At 41.6% G+C, this 15,746-nt stretch overlaps 1 long non-coding RNA gene across 2 annotated transcripts in view; it reads left to right on the plus strand.

Annotated features, from left to right (window-relative positions):
- LOC114484522 (uncharacterized) overlaps positions 1-15,746 on the plus strand; it is a 74,978-nt gene that overhangs the window by 12,208 nt on the left and 47,024 nt on the right. The gene's annotated exons all lie outside the window — the stretch shown is intronic.

Genomic DNA, 15,746 nt, shown 5'->3' on the forward strand with positions numbered 1-15,746 from the left:
CGGGACCCCGGCAGTGGCGGGCTGCATGAGCTCCCGGGAGGGGCGGTGTGGAGAGTGACCTGTGCTCGCACACAGGTCTCTTGGTGGCGGCAGCAGCAACCCTAGTGTCCCACGCCCGTCTCTGCTGTCCGCGCCGACAGCCGCGGCTCGCGCCCGTTTCTGGAGCTCCTTTACGTGGTGCCCTTAATCCCCTCTCCTCGCGCACCAGGAAGCAAAGAGGGAAGAAAAGGTCTCTTGCCTCTTTGGCAGCTCCAGACTTCTCCCGGACTCCCTCCCGGCTAGCCGTGGCGCCCTAGCCCCTTCAGGCTGTTTTCACTCTGCCAACTCCAGACCTTTCCCTGGGATCCAACTGAAGCCCGAGGCTCAGCTCCCAGCCCCCGCCCGCCCCGGCGGGTGAGCCGACAAGCCTCTCGGGCTGGTGAGTGCTGGTCGGCACTGATCCTCTGTGCGGGAATCTCTCCGCTTTACCCTCCGCACCCCGCTGCTGCGCTCTCCTCCGAGGCTCCGGAGCTTCCCCCTCCGCCACCCACAGTCTCCGCCCGCGAAGGGGCTTCTAGGGTGTGGGAACTTTTGCTCCTTCACGGCTCCCTCCCACTGGTGCAGGTCCCGTCCCTATTCTTTGTCTCTGTTTATTCTTTTTTCTTTTGCCCTACCCAGGTACGTGGGGAGTTTCTTGCCTTTTGGGAGGTCTGAGGTCTTCTGCCAGCGTTCGGTGGGTGTTCTATAGGAGAAGTTCCACGTGTAGATGTATTTCTCATGTATCTGTGAGGAGGAAGGTGATCTCCGCGTCTTACTCTTCCGCCATCTTGCCTGAATCCCGGTTGATAGCTTTTTATTTTCATCCCTTTGACTACAATTGCCTTTCCCCAATCATAGGACACCTCACTGGAGAATAGTGGTAGAAGGGAGTTTATTCTTTCATCCCTCCTGTTTTCTGGAACTAGTCCACGTACAGGGTCACAGTAAATGCAGCCACCTTGGTACAGTGTGATCCTGCCCTGGGCCAAGGTGGATACCCAACTCGGGCTGGACAAATGATTCCCTCTGCAGAGCGAGAGTTCAGGGTGGCTATTGGACATCTCTTGTTATTATCTCTATTAGCTCAATATCCATTTCCCGTTTTGTTGGTAGCAGTCCCCTTTTGCTAATGGTCAAGAGCCCAGCTTCTGGGGCCCAAGAGTCCAGGTCAAATCCCAGCTCTGCGTCTTAGCTGTAATTAGCTGTGAGACCTTGGCCAAGACACATTCACCTGCACCTCAATTTCCCCAGCTATAAAAAGGGGATAATGTGCTGATTAAATTAGTAAACAAAGACGGTAAGCTGAGGTTAAAATGAGTTATCTAAAGCACTTAAAACCGTGCCCAGCAAACTTCCTGTAGCGTTTGCTCTTACTGTTCTGTGTCTGGGGTGGGACTGACCTCAGCTGTGGCTCTAGGACCAGGCACGTGTCCCAGGTCTGGCCAGTGAACATGTCCTTCCATCTGGACATGAGTGGGTCAGAAGTGGGCATGTGACCAACGTTGGGCTTACCCGCAGCCCATCCTGAGATTTGCTGGGACTCTTGGAGAACCAGAGTTCCTGTTAGTCGTCTTGTCCCAAGACGGCTGAGCCAGCAGAGACTGGAGCCAGCACAGGTACCAGTGGAGGGAGAGGTGCCTCCTGTGGTGCCGTGTGACCACCTGGATCCAGTGGGCCAGGAATTGTTTGTTATTTGAGCCGCTAAATTCCCTAATTACCTTAAGCCAGTTTGAACTGCTTTTTTCTTTTTTGTCGCCTGAAGAAGAAAAACAATCCTGATACTTTCAGTCTGGGCTGGTTCCTTGAACAAAAGAGAGTAAAGTCGTGCCCGTGCAGGGCCATCCTCAGTGTGCTGTGTGTGGAGAAGCTAGGCTTCCCAATGGTTCTCCTGTCCTGGGCATGACAGGAGAACCATCGTGTCTGGTTCCTGGCTGCACTTGGGCTCCCAGGGCCTATAGGATGCCGGCGTAACCTGAAAATAAATTTCCCTTTTTTACTTTAGCTGGTATATTTTCTGTTGTGTGTTTTTAGGAAGTAATGTAAACAGAATATAAACGTTCTATAAGGTCCTCATATATAATAACTTGCTATTGTATTTGCCAAACAACAACTGTGATCCTAATATTTAAATGAACTTGGTTTGAAAGACAAAAATGCCCTCTCTACACTCGCAGTCAGCAGGTGACTTGAGTCCACACACACCGTGATAAATGTTCGCCAAAGAGAAGCGTGATCTCTGGCTGCACCTTTCTTGTCCATCCTACGATGAAAAGGTGTCCCCTCCCCACCTGGCCCTAAGAATTCTGTCCCCTCTCCAGTTCTGGGGAGGCTTGCTCCCCAACTTGTTCCACCAACGGCCTATCCTTTTTGCCTTCAAACAAGTCCAAGAGTCCCCTGTTATCTAAAAATTCAAGATTATAAGAGCGATGCAGGCTTGCCCTTGCCCTTGGCTGCTCTCTGCGCCCAACTGACATGTTCTGTTCTCTCTGAGCAACTCTGGCCAGCGCCAGATTCTTGCCTCTCTCCTGGACACCAGACTTCTCTGGGCATTGGACTTAAAGAGGCCTTTCTGTCTGGGCCACCAGGGCACCAGTCTCTGGTCTCGCCCCTTTCCCACCACCTCCACTCAGCCACCAGGCTCCCCCAGGCTGCTGCAGCTTCTCAGAAAGCAGGCCTTTCTTTCTTCCTATGCTCTTGCCTACTTAGCAGCTTTACTGCAACTTTGGGTTCAGTTTATTCGGAAGTACCACTTCTGCACAAGCCCAGTGTTCTGCTCCGCAGCATGGCGGGGCAGGGAAAGAGTGGGGTGTTGGGGTTGCAGGATGTGGACTCGACTCCCAGTTCCACTAGTCCCCAGTCACGGGACCTTGGGCAAGTCACTGCCATGCCTTGAGCTTCGGTTTCCTCATCTGTAAATGGGGTTGATAACAATACCCACCTCACAGGGTTGCTGTGGGCACCAAAGGAGGAGATGTATGGAAGAGCCCACTGAACACTGCAATGGATATTACTGAGTATCCTTAGGGCGAAGAATTAAGAAAACAGGCTTGGAGTCAAAGGTCTGGATTTAACTCCTGACTCTGTCCTTTCTAGCTGTATGACCTTGACCAATGAATTAGCATTTTTGTGCCTCATTTTCCTCATCTGCAAAATGGGCATCTTACCATGACTCTGCCCACTTGATATGAGGAGGAAGGTGGTTACCCCATGCTCAGGACTTAGACCAGTACTTTGCACACAGGAAGCATTTACTAACTTTGCTATTACCTATTTCCTCACTGTGGTCCCCTCCCAGAGAGGGGAAGGAAGACTGCTCGCTGTCCTGGCCCTCGGGGGCACTGAGGCTGAGGAAGGTTGGAGGAAGGAGGTTTCCAGAACACGCCAGGCCAGGAACACCTGTCTCCTCCAGTGGTTGTGGTAATTTCTTCAAGGGGCTTTTAGCTCTAGGTAAATAAATATGGTAACATTCAGCAATGATGGAAACAAAGTATCCAGAAAGGAAGAAGCAGAATCCACTGTGTACTGGTGTCAATTGGAATGAATCAACTGGGTCAAACTGGAATCAAAGCAACTGGCATGAGGGACTTCCCTGGTGGTCCAGTGGTAAAGAATCCACCTTCCAGTGCAGGGGATGCAGGTTCAATTCGATCCCTGATTTCTGGTTGGGGAACTAAGATCCCACATGCCGCGGGGCAACTAAGCCTGCGGGCAGCAACTACTGAGCTCAAGTGCTCTGAAACCCGTGCGCCACAGTTAGAGAGAAGCCTGCGTGCTGCAACGAAAGATCCCATGTGCCACAGCTAAGACCAGACATAGCCAAATAAATAAAATAAATTAATAAATTAATCATAGGGACTTCCCTGGCGGCGCAGTGGTTAAGACTCTGTGCTCCCAACGCAGGGGGCCCGGGTTCGCTCCCTGGTCAGGGAACTAGATCCCACATGCATGCAGCAACTAAGAGTTCGAAAGCCACAACTAAGGACCCTGCCTGCCGCAACCAAGACCTGGTGCAACCAAATAAGTAAATAAATATTTTTAAAATCAATTAATTAATTAATCATAAATTTTTAAAAACAACTGGAATGAAAAGAACTGAAAATGAAGGCAAAAGAATAAAGACAACTGAAAGGGAATCCAAGATGTGCCGATGAGATAGGTGTAGAGCAAGTTTATAGGCACCATTTTTGCAACAGCATTTGCTCACTGTGTCTCTGTGTCACGCTTCGGTAATTCTTGCAATATTTCATACTTTTTCATTATTATACTTGTTATAGTGATCTGTGATATTTGATGTTATTATTATAGTAGTTTTGGAGCGCCACGAACCTCAACCATATAAGAAAGCAAACTTAATCCATAAGTATTTTGTGTGTTCTGACTGCTCCACTGACCAGCCATTCCCCCATCTCTCTCCCTCTCCTGGGGCCTCCCTATTCCCTGAGAAATAACAATATTGAAATTAGGCCAATTAATAACCTTACAGTGGCCTCTTAAGTTTTCAAGTTAAAGGAAGAGTCGCCATCTCTCACTTTAAATCAAAAACTAGAAACAAGCTTAGTGAGGAAGGCATGTCAAAAGCTGAGAGAGAGGGGCTTCCCTGGTGGTGCAGTGGTTGTGCGTCCGCCTGCCGATGCAGGGGAACCGGGTTCGCGCCCCGGTCTGGGAGGATCCCACATGCCGCGTAGCGGCTGGGCCCGTGAGCCATGGCCGCTGAGCCTGCGCGTCCGGAGCCGCCTGTGCTCCGCAACGGGAGAGGCCACAACAGTGAGAGGCCCGCGTACCACAAAAAAAAAAAAAAAAAAGCTGAGAGAGGCCAAGAAGCTAGGCCTCTTGCACCAGTTAGCCAAGTTATGCAGGCAAAGGAAAAGTTCTTGAAGGAAATGAAAAGTGCTACTCCAGTGAGCACCTGGGTGGTAAGAAAACGAAACAGCCTTATTGCTGGTGTAGAGAAAGTTTGAATGATCTGGATAGAGGATCAAAGCAGCCACAGCATTCCTTAAACCAAAGCCTAATCCAGAGCACGGCCCTAACTCTCTTCAATTCTATGAAGGCTGAGAGAGGTGAGGGAGCTGCAGAGGTTGTTCGTGAGGTTTAAGGAAAGAAGCTGTCTCCATAACATAAAAGTGCAAGGTGAAGCAGCAAGTGCTGATGTAGAAGCTGCAGCAAGTTATCCAGAAGATCTAGCTGAGATAATTAACGAAGGTGCCTACACTAAACCACAGATATTCTACATGTATGGAACAGCCTTATATTGGAAGAAGATACCGTCTAGTAGTTTCATATCTAGAGAGAAGTCAATATCTGGCTTCAAAGCTTCAAAGGACAGGCTGACACTCTTGTTAGGGGCTACTGCAGCTGATGACTTGAAGCCAATGCTCATTTACCATTTCGAAAATCCTAGGGTCCTTAAGAATGATGCTAAATCTACTCTGCCTGTGCTCTATAAATGGAAGAACAAAGCCTGGATGACAGCACATCTGTTTGCAACATGGTTTACTAAATAGTTTAAGCCCACTGTTGAGGCCTACTGCTCAGAAAAAAAGATTCCTTTCAAATTATTACTGCTCATTGACAAAGTACCTGGTCACCCAAGAGCTCTGATGGTGATGTACAATGAGATTAATGTTGTTTTCATGCCTGCTAACATAGCAGGCATTCTGCAGCCCATGGATCAAGGAGTAATTTTAACTTTCAGGTCTTATTTAAGAAATACATTTCATAAGGCTATAGCTGCCAGAGATAGTGATTCCTCTGATGGATCTTGGCAAAGTCAATTGAAAACCTTTTGGAAAGGCTTCACCATTCTAGAGGCCATGAAGTACATTAGTGATTCATAGGAAGAGGCCAAGATATCAACATTAGCAGGAGTTTGGCAGTTGATTCCAACCCTCCTGGATGACTTTGAGGGGTTCAAGACTTCAGTGGAGGAAGCAACCACAGATGTGGTGGAAATAGCAAGAGAACTAGAATTAGAAGTGCAGCCTGAGGATGATACTGAATTGCTGCAATCTCATGATAAAACTTTAGCAGCTGAGGAGTTGCTTCTGATGGATGAGCAAAGAAAGTGATTTCTTGAAGTGCAGTCAACTCCTGGTGAAGATGCTGTGAAGACTGTTGAAATGGCAGCAAAAGATTTAGAATATTACATGAACTCAGTTGATAAAGCAGTGGTAGGGTTTGAGAGGATTGACTCAAATGTTGAAGTTCTACTGTGGGTAAAATGCCATCAAACAGCACCGCGTGCTACAGAGAAATCGTTCATGAAAGGAAGAGTCAATCGATGTGGCAAACATCCCTGTTTTACTTTAAGAAACTGCCACAGCCAGCCCAACCTTCAGCAACCATCACCCTGATCAGTCAGCAGCCATCAGCACAAGGCAAGACCCTCCACAGGCAAAAAGATTACAACTTGCTGAAGGCTCAGATGATGGGTATCATTTTTTTAGCAATAAAGTTTTTTTTGGCCGCATTATGCACAGCATGCAAGATTTTAGTTCCTGGGCTGGGGATCAACGCCGTGCCCCCTGCAGTGGAAGCACGGAGCCCTAACCACTGAAGCACCAGGGAAGTCCAGCAATAAAGTTTTTTTAAATTAAGGTATGTATGTTGTTTTTTTAGACATAATGCTATTGCACATCAGTAGACTCCAGTGTCATGTAAACATAACTTTTATATGCACTGGGAAACCAAAAAATTCACGCGAGTTGCTTTATTACAGTACACGCATACCTTGGAGATATTACGGGTTCAGTGCCAGACCACCGCAGTAAAGCACATATGAGTCAGGCACTGTATACTCTTTAGAGATGAGGAAACCAAGGCCCAGAGTGATTCCAAAGGCCCAGTGGAAGGACTCCAAGGCTAGTCTCACCGGCTTCAAAACCCTTCCCCTCTCTCCTCCTGTCCTTTAGGCCAAGCGTAAATGGTTGCCCTGAGAACAGGCAACCAGGGTCATCTCCCTTAGGGGACCTCAGTCTGGAGTCAGGGCCCAGACAGGGAAGCCCCTGCCTGCCGTGAACCTGGGCAGGTAGGCATGCTGGCCTCTCCCTGCCAGTAAGTTGGCTACCTCTTGTCTGTGGTGCTGGGACTCCACCTTTCCCATCCTCAGGCTGTCCACTCACTCTCCCCACAGAGTGGAGAACATGGGCAAAGGGAAATGACACTGACCCCGCACACACCGTGTTTGACCCTCTCTGGTCATCAGCAGTAAGTTTTCCGGAAAAACGGGAGAGCTGTGGGCCAGAACTTTCCCTGAGGGCCTTCCTTGACTCATGGTTTGGTCGGGATGCCACCTGCGGGCAAACCTCACTCACACCTACCCCAGGTCATGTTCACTCAGTAGTTCTCCAAGAGATCAGCCATAGAAAAGTCCTTAATAGGAAATGTTTTTAGAAGGAACATACGGAGAATCAAAAGGGGGCTAAATATAAACCTGTATTTGCAGGACTGAAGAAGGAACACAGAAAAGCTGAACAGAAAGAGCTGGATGGAGAAGCTCTCTCTGAAAACAGGGTTTTTTCAGTGGGTGTGGGTGTGCATTTTGCTGTATATGTGAATTTCTAGAACACTAGAGTTACCTATAATTAAAAAAAGAAAAAAAATCAGCTTATGAGGCTAAAAATAATTCTGATGCCAATTGCATTATGGACGTAGCTGAGTGCAGATGCACTAACTTTCATCAGAATAAACCCATGTGTGTTTGCATTTTACAGACTTAGAAATGGTCAAATAGAACAGAGACGTTTAAAATAGAAGTTTCAAATTTAAGACATTTTTAAGTAGTTAAAGCAACTCTAGGAAAAACGTTCTACATCATTAATGCTGAAATAAAAAAGAGGCAAACTTTGAAGTTAGGGCGTAAGCCGGCAAGAAAGAAATTCCCATGGTCTAAAAAAGGTGAGGAAAGAATAAACAAGCAGGGACTTGCCTGGTGGTCCAGCGGTTAAGACTCTGTGCTTTCTGTGCTTCCACTGCAGGGGGCGTGGGTTTGGTCCCTGGTCAGGGAACTATCCCACATTCTGCATGGTGTGGCAAAAAAAAAAAAAAAAAAACCACCAAAATTTATCGAGCAATACCATAAGCAAAATGGTTGGTGGACATTCTCTCATTTAATTTTCATAATATTGCAAGGTAAGGGGATTATTACCTCCTCTTAGTAAAAGAAAAATCTCAATGTCAAAGGTCACACTCTAGCCCCTGGCAAGCTTGGGGTCTAGACCTAGTTCAAATCCAGTTGTCTGTCAGAGCTCCTTGGCCTTTCAAATACATCAGCCTTCTCACTGCACCGCTCCACGCCCAACACCAAAGTTTTCAACTGAAGTCTATTAGAGGATTTTTCTTCTTTCTTTGGGGAAAGCTATTTCCATGAAAGCATTTGGTGGTAAATTTTACTACAAAGAAATTGTCTCATAATATTTATTTGCATATTGTTTCCTTTATTAGTTCAGTTGAATTTTTACATTATTTTGCATGTGTATGTCTCTGTACAGAGACCTTACATGTTTACACAGTATGATGTGATATAAATATTTTGCTCAGTTCCATCATTGTGATGCAAAATCTAACAGCAAAGCCTGGGTCCTGACTAGGCTCCAGCTGCCACCTTCCTTTACTCAAATGTCATGGCCTTCTTTGAATAAGCAGATTAGCTGCTGATTGCAAGGCAGCCAGATAATGAGGAGAGTGGGAAAGACAGCCAGTACCGTCACTTTTCTGGATTTGGCCCTCATAAAATGTTTGCATCAGAGGGCACTGGGCAGTTGACGGAACAGTAATTAAAGTGCCCTTCTACAGCACCCCATAAAAAGTGCTGGTCTATATAGCCAACTGGACAGTGGCAGAGGAAGTCTAGCTCCCTAAGGTTTGTGTAAACGACTCACCTGCTCAGACAGGAGACAACCCACTTTCCCACAAATACCGTAGAGCACTGGACTCTAAAGTGGGGGAAACCAAAGGGAAATATCACTGAGCAAGAAGGAACGTTGGAACTGCTGGTTCTATAGATCTTTTTAATCTCACCCTTTAAAATGTTAAGTTTTATGTGATAGCTTTATATGTATTTAATACATTAATATTATTGGACATATATAGACTTTATTAGTTAACAGACATATATTGGAAAGGCATGCTTAAAAATTGTTTGCCAACATGGGTGCCAAACCCAAAAAGCTTGGAGACTCTCTGCCTAGAGGAAGGTGAAGTCAGTGGAGGTGGTGGCAGTGAGAGCCCTCCCCCTAAGTTCCCAAGATCCAAAAGGTAAACCAGAATTGCCCAGGTCGTGGTGCCAGAAGCAAGGTACAATTAGACCTCTCCCTGCTTTTCTTCCTATCAATGAGGATGACACCCTGTGAGATTGCCTGAGAAGCAAGTGGGTTGTGACAGTCACAGAACAGCCTTCTCATTCCCTGAGCAGCCCCAGGTTGTGGCCCCCATGACTCAAAGAGACCAGCCTTCCTCCCAAAGTGATGAGCTCTGCTGGTTAAAGGAGCAAATGGCGAAAGACATTAAAAAGTTCAACATCACTTGTCCTAAAAGAAATGCACATTAAAACTGTTAGGAATACCTTATTCTTCAACCATCAGTTGCATAGATTTAAACAAACGAGTAGTTGGCCAGAGTAGAGAAACAGGTATTCTCTTATATACCAATGGGTGTGTAAATTGGCAAAATCTTTCTGTAGACAATTTGAAAACATTGGCCAGGGGCTTAAAAACTATAGATCTACCCACCCATCAATTTCTCCTCTGGCTTATTTTTTTGAAGGAAATAATCACATTTGTATTGTTACATATAGTACATACATAAAAGCTTGTTCTTCAACCACTTACTCATTCTACGCACACTTATCGGTGTCTTTTATAAGGCAGACTCTGTGCTAGATGCTGCAACACGGCAAAGAATAAAATAGACAGGGCTCCTGCTCGCCTGGAGGTTACTGATAATCATTGCAGTGTTATTTATTACAGGGAAGAATCAGAAACTAACAAAATGAGCAATATTAGTGTTTCTTTGTGCAGTTATGAATTACTATGTAGCCATTATAAATTGTATTGTAGAATTCACTGGAAAATATTCACATGAGGTGGTTGAGTGGAAAAAAAGCAGTTAACAAAACTGTGTTTATAATATAAGCCTCCTCGTGGCCTTGAGGGCTCAGAGAAAGGCCACAGCTCTGCCTAGCATTTGAGACAGATGTAATTTAGAACAAATAGACTTCTCTTTAGTGAGAAATAAAACTAGACAGAACAAAAAAGCATTGGGAAATATGCCCATCATTTCTTCTTCATGAATGTTTTCTGAGGATGATTCTAGAAGGAACTAGAAATAACAGCACCATTGATAAAAGATTCTGAGAGGCAGTAAGTTACAGCTAAGGAGCTACAGCCCAACTGAAAATAAGCACCTCATCCAATAATTTTTTAAAACCTCCAATATAATCAATAAAATGTCCCTAAGAGAAATGGGCTTGCTCATACATTGCTGATATACAGTGCCTTGTTATAAACTTTTGAGAAGGCAATTAGTGATATCTATCAAAGTTCTTAATGTCACTACCATAACATAGCAGTTTCACCTACAGGAGTATACCTGTAGGAGTACTTATGCCTGCATTTAAAAACCTGAATAAGGAAATGAAAATTAACCAGCACATGCATAATGGGAGTCCCATAAGGAGAAAAGAGAGAAAAGAGGCAGAAAGAATATTTGGAGAAATAACAGCCAAAAATTTCCCAAACTTGATGGAAAAGATCAATCTGCACATCCTAGAAACTCAGCAAGCTCCAGTGGGATCAACCCAAAGAGATCCACACTGAAATACACATAGTCAAGCTGTCTAAAGCCAAAGATGAAGAGAGAATTTTGAAAGTAGCAAGAGAAAAATGACACATCATGTGCAAGAGAACCTTGGTGAAATTAATGGCAGACTTCTCATCTGAAATTATGGAGTCCAGAAGTCAGTGGGATGACATATTTCAAGTGCTGAAACAAAAAAACAGAATTGCACATCCAGCAAAATATCCTTTCAAAATGGAGAAGACATTCAAATAAATATAAACAAAACCTGAGAGAATTTGTCACTAGTAGATCTGCCCTACAAGAAATAATAAAGGGAGTCCTTCAGACTACATGAAAAGACACTAGACAGTAATTGAATCCACATAAAAAGATAAAGATCTCACCCTTGACCATACTGAGTACCAAGAATATGGAGGAAAAGGCCAGACATACCACACATTTAGGGAAGCTCTACCAAGGACTTTCTACTTCTACCTTCTAGATCAATAGCACGGTATAGGGAGGAACATTTGGTTTTTCTTATTGGAACTCACTTCTGGGCTTCCCCTATTTTCTCAGGAATGCATCTACTCACAAAAAAAAAAAGAGAAAGGGATAAAGAACACGAGTAAATACAACATAGGTGAATATAAATGACAGTATAAATGGGAATTGTGTGTGTGTGTTTAACTCTTTTCCTATCTTATTTAAATGACAGCTGCATAAAGCAACAATTATAAAACTGTTCATGAGCTTATAATATATAAAGATGTCATTTATATGACAATAATAATACAAAAGAAGATGGAGCAAACAAAGCTATATTGGAACAAAGTTTCTGTATACTATTGAAATTAAGGTAATATTAATCCAAACTAGATTGTTTCCAGTTAAGATGTTAATTATAATCCCAAGGACAATCACTGAGAAAATAACTGAAAAATATATAGGAAAAGAAATGACAGGGGAATAAAACTGTTACACTAGAAAATATCTAACACAAAAGCAGGCAATAATTGAAGAATAGAGAAATAAAGATATGAACTATATGAAAAACAAATAGTAAACATAGAATAAATGAAATAGAGAATAGAAAAACACAGAAAATCAATGAAGCCAAAAATTGCTCTTCAGAAAGATCAAATTGATCAAAAGATCAATTGACAAACTTTTAGTTAGACTGACCAAGAAAAAAAAAGAAGATGCAAATGAAGAAGGGGATATCACCACCAACCTTATAGAAATAAAAAGGATTATAAGGGAATACTATGAACAGGCAACAAACTAGATAACTTAGATGAATTCCTAAGAAGAAATAGAAAACCTGAATAAACCTATAACAAGTAAAGACTTTGAATTAGTAATTTAAAAATTTCCCACAAAGAAAATCCCAGGCCCAGATTACTTCACTGATAATTTAAAGAAGAATTAATACCAACCATTCACAAACTCTTTAAAAAATTAGAATAGGAGGGAATACTTCCTCTTCATTCTATGAGGCCAGAATTACCTTGATACCAAAATCAGACATCTTAAGAAGAGAAAACCACAGATTAATACCCCTCATAGATGCAAAAATTCTCAATGAAATAAAAGATAAACAATTCCAGAAATGCATAAGAAGAATTACACACTGTGACCAAGTGGGATTTATACCAAGAATGCAAAGTTGGTGTAACATCCAAAAATAAATCAACTTAATACACCATATTAATAGAATAAAGAAAAAAAATATGATCCCCTCAATACACACAGAAAAAGCATTTGACCAAATTCAACACCTTTCTGTGATTTAAAAAAAAAAAGAACCAACAAACTAGAATCGGAGGGAAACTCTTCACCTAATACAGGGCATTTAAGAAAAACCCACAGGTAACACCATATTTAATGGTCAGAGACAATGCTTTCTCCCTTCGAGCAAAACAAGGATGTCTGCTCTCACCACTTCTGTTCTATATTGTACTGGAGGTTCCAGTCAAGACAAGAAAAAGAAAAGGCAATCAGATTGAAAAGGAAAACAAAACTATCTCTATTTGCAGATGACATGATCTTGTATATAGAAAATTCTAAAGAATCACACACACACTATTAGAACTAATAAACAAATTCAGCAAGATTGCAGGATACAAAGACATTATACAAAAGACAAATGTATTTCTATACACTATCAATGAACAATCCAAAATGAAATTAAGAAAACTGTTGTATTTACAATAGCATCAAAAAGAATAAAATACTTCTGGATAAATTTAACAAAAGAAGTGTAAAATTTGTACACTGAAAACTACAAATAGTATTTTGTACTACAAAATAGTATTAGAAAGAAATTTAAAACTTAGGGAATTCCCTGGTGGTTCAGTGGTTAGGACTCCACTCGGTGCTCTCACTGCCGAGGGCCTGGGGAACTAAAATTCCATGAGCCGCAAAGAGCAGCCAATAAAAAAGAAATTTAAAACTTAAATAAATGGAAAGACATCCCATGTTTGTGGCTCAAAAGACAGTATTATTAAAATGGCAATACTTCTCAAACTGATCTACAGATTCAATGCAATACCTATCAAAAATCCAAGCTGCACTTTTTGGAGAAATTGGCAAGTTGATTCTAAAATTCAAAAGGAAATGGAAGACACCTGTAATAGCTGAAACAATCTTGAAAAAGAGCAAAGTTGGAGGACTCACAATCCTCAATATCAAAACTTACTACAAAGCTAGAGTAATCAAGACTTTGTGGTACTGACACAAAGAGAGAGATATATACCAATGGAATAGAATTGAAATTCCAGAAATGAACACATATTTATGGTAAACAGACTGTTGGCAAGGGTGCCAAGATAATTGGATGGGCGAATTAATAGTCTTTTCAACAAATGGTGCCAGAACAACTGGATATCCACATGCAAAAGAATGAAGTTGGATCTTTGTCTTACAGCATACACAAAGATTAGCTCAAAATAGATCATAGACCAAAATGTAAGAGCTAAAACTATAAAAATTTTAGAAGAAAACATAGGAATAAATCTTTGTAAACTTGGGTTAGGCAATGCCTTTTTAGATACAGCATCAAAAGCACAAGTAACAAAAGAAAAAATAGAAAATTGGACTTTTTCAAAATTAAAAAGGTTTGTGCTTCAAATGACACCACCAAGAAGTAAAAAGACAATCCATAGGAGAAAATATTTGCAAATCATTTGTGATAAGAAAATTGTATTCAAAATATATCATGAGCACTTACAATTTAACAATGAAAAAGATAACCCAATTTAAAAACGTGCAAAGAATTTAAATAGATATTTGTCCAAAGATATACAAATGGCCAATAAGCACAAGAAACTATGCTCAGTATAATTGATCATTAGGGAATTGCAAATCAAAACCATAATATGATACCATTTCATATCCACTAGGATAGCTATAATAAAAATACAGACAATAACAAGAGTTGGAGATGATGTGGAGATACTGGAATCCTCATAAGTTGCTGTAGGAATGTAAAATGGTGCAGCCACTTTGGAAGACAGTTTGGTCGTTCCTCAAAATATTAAATATAGAGTTTCTATATGACTCATCATTCCACTCCTAGGTATATACCCAAGAGAAATGAAAACATATATCTACACAAAACTTGTACACAAATATTTATAATAGCATTATCTATAATAGCCAAAAGGTGGAAACAACTCATATGTCCATCAACTGATGAATAGGTAAATATGGTATATCTGTACAATGGAATATTATTCAACTATAAAAAAGAATGAAATACTGATACATGTTACAACATGGATGAGCCTTGAAAAACATGCTTGGTGAAAGAAGCCAGCCCCAAAAGACAGTAAGAATGTATGTATATGTGACTGCATGTATTGTATGATACTATTTACAGTTGACCCTTGAACAACAGGGGTTTAAACTGTGTGGGTCCACTTATACATGGATTTTTTTTCAATAAATTTGTACTACAGTACTACAAAATTTGCAATTGATTGAATCCAAGGTTGCGGAAACTTGGATATAGGGAGGGCTGGCTGCAAAGTTATACACGGATTTTCTACTGCAAGGAACGTAGGTGTCCCCAACCCCCATGTTGTTCAAGAGTCAACTGTATATGAAATGACCAGAAGAGGCAAATCTATAGAGACAGAAAATAGAATAGGCTTCTTAGAGCTGGGGAGGGTGGGGAATTGGGAGTTATTGCTAATGGGTATGGGCTTTCTTTGGGTGATGATGAAAATATTCTAAAGTTAGGCTGTAGTAATGATTGCACAATTGTTTGAACATACTAAAAACTACTGAGTTGTACACTTTAATTGGGTAAATTTATAGTATGTGAATTATATCTCAAGAAAGCTGTTTTTCAAAAGTGAGTTCACCTTTAAAGCTAATAATTAAGCAAATTAATGTATTAGTGTAATTTTAGGACAATGTGATCATTTCCTTATGAATTTTATGGATGTTGTAGGAACTAGGCTTCAAAGTTTTTCATTGTAAAAAGAATTACTAAAGTTTTCTATTTCTTCATTGAGGAATTATCTCTACTTCATTTTACCTTAAGGAACAATACTAATTATTAAAATCTTGATCTTTCCTCTTTTCCCTTCTCCCTAAGAAACTGCAATAATAGGTAGCTAAATTATTAAGACAATAATAACCAGAAAAATATCTGCTAAAGCAATGGGTTTCAGTCATTTTTTACTACAGCTCACACTGAGAAATATTTTATTTTGCCTCCTAGTACATGCCAGTATATAAGTAACTTAAATAGAGTTTTCATGAATCAATATTTACCCACTACCATGTATAACACCCTCTAATAGTTTTTCCTATTCTATTTTATTTCATTTTTGGAAATGATGGTTGTGACTCAGTAAATTGATTTTTATGAACCACTAATGAGCCCCCAAAAGTGGTTCTGAATCATTAGTCCACTTGCTATCAGAAAGTGTGGATTCAGC

This window comes from Physeter macrocephalus, chromosome 2, assembly GCF_002837175.3.
Source record: "Physeter macrocephalus isolate SW-GA chromosome 2, ASM283717v5, whole genome shotgun sequence".
NCBI classification, from domain to species: domain Eukaryota; kingdom Metazoa; phylum Chordata; class Mammalia; order Artiodactyla; family Physeteridae; genus Physeter; species Physeter macrocephalus.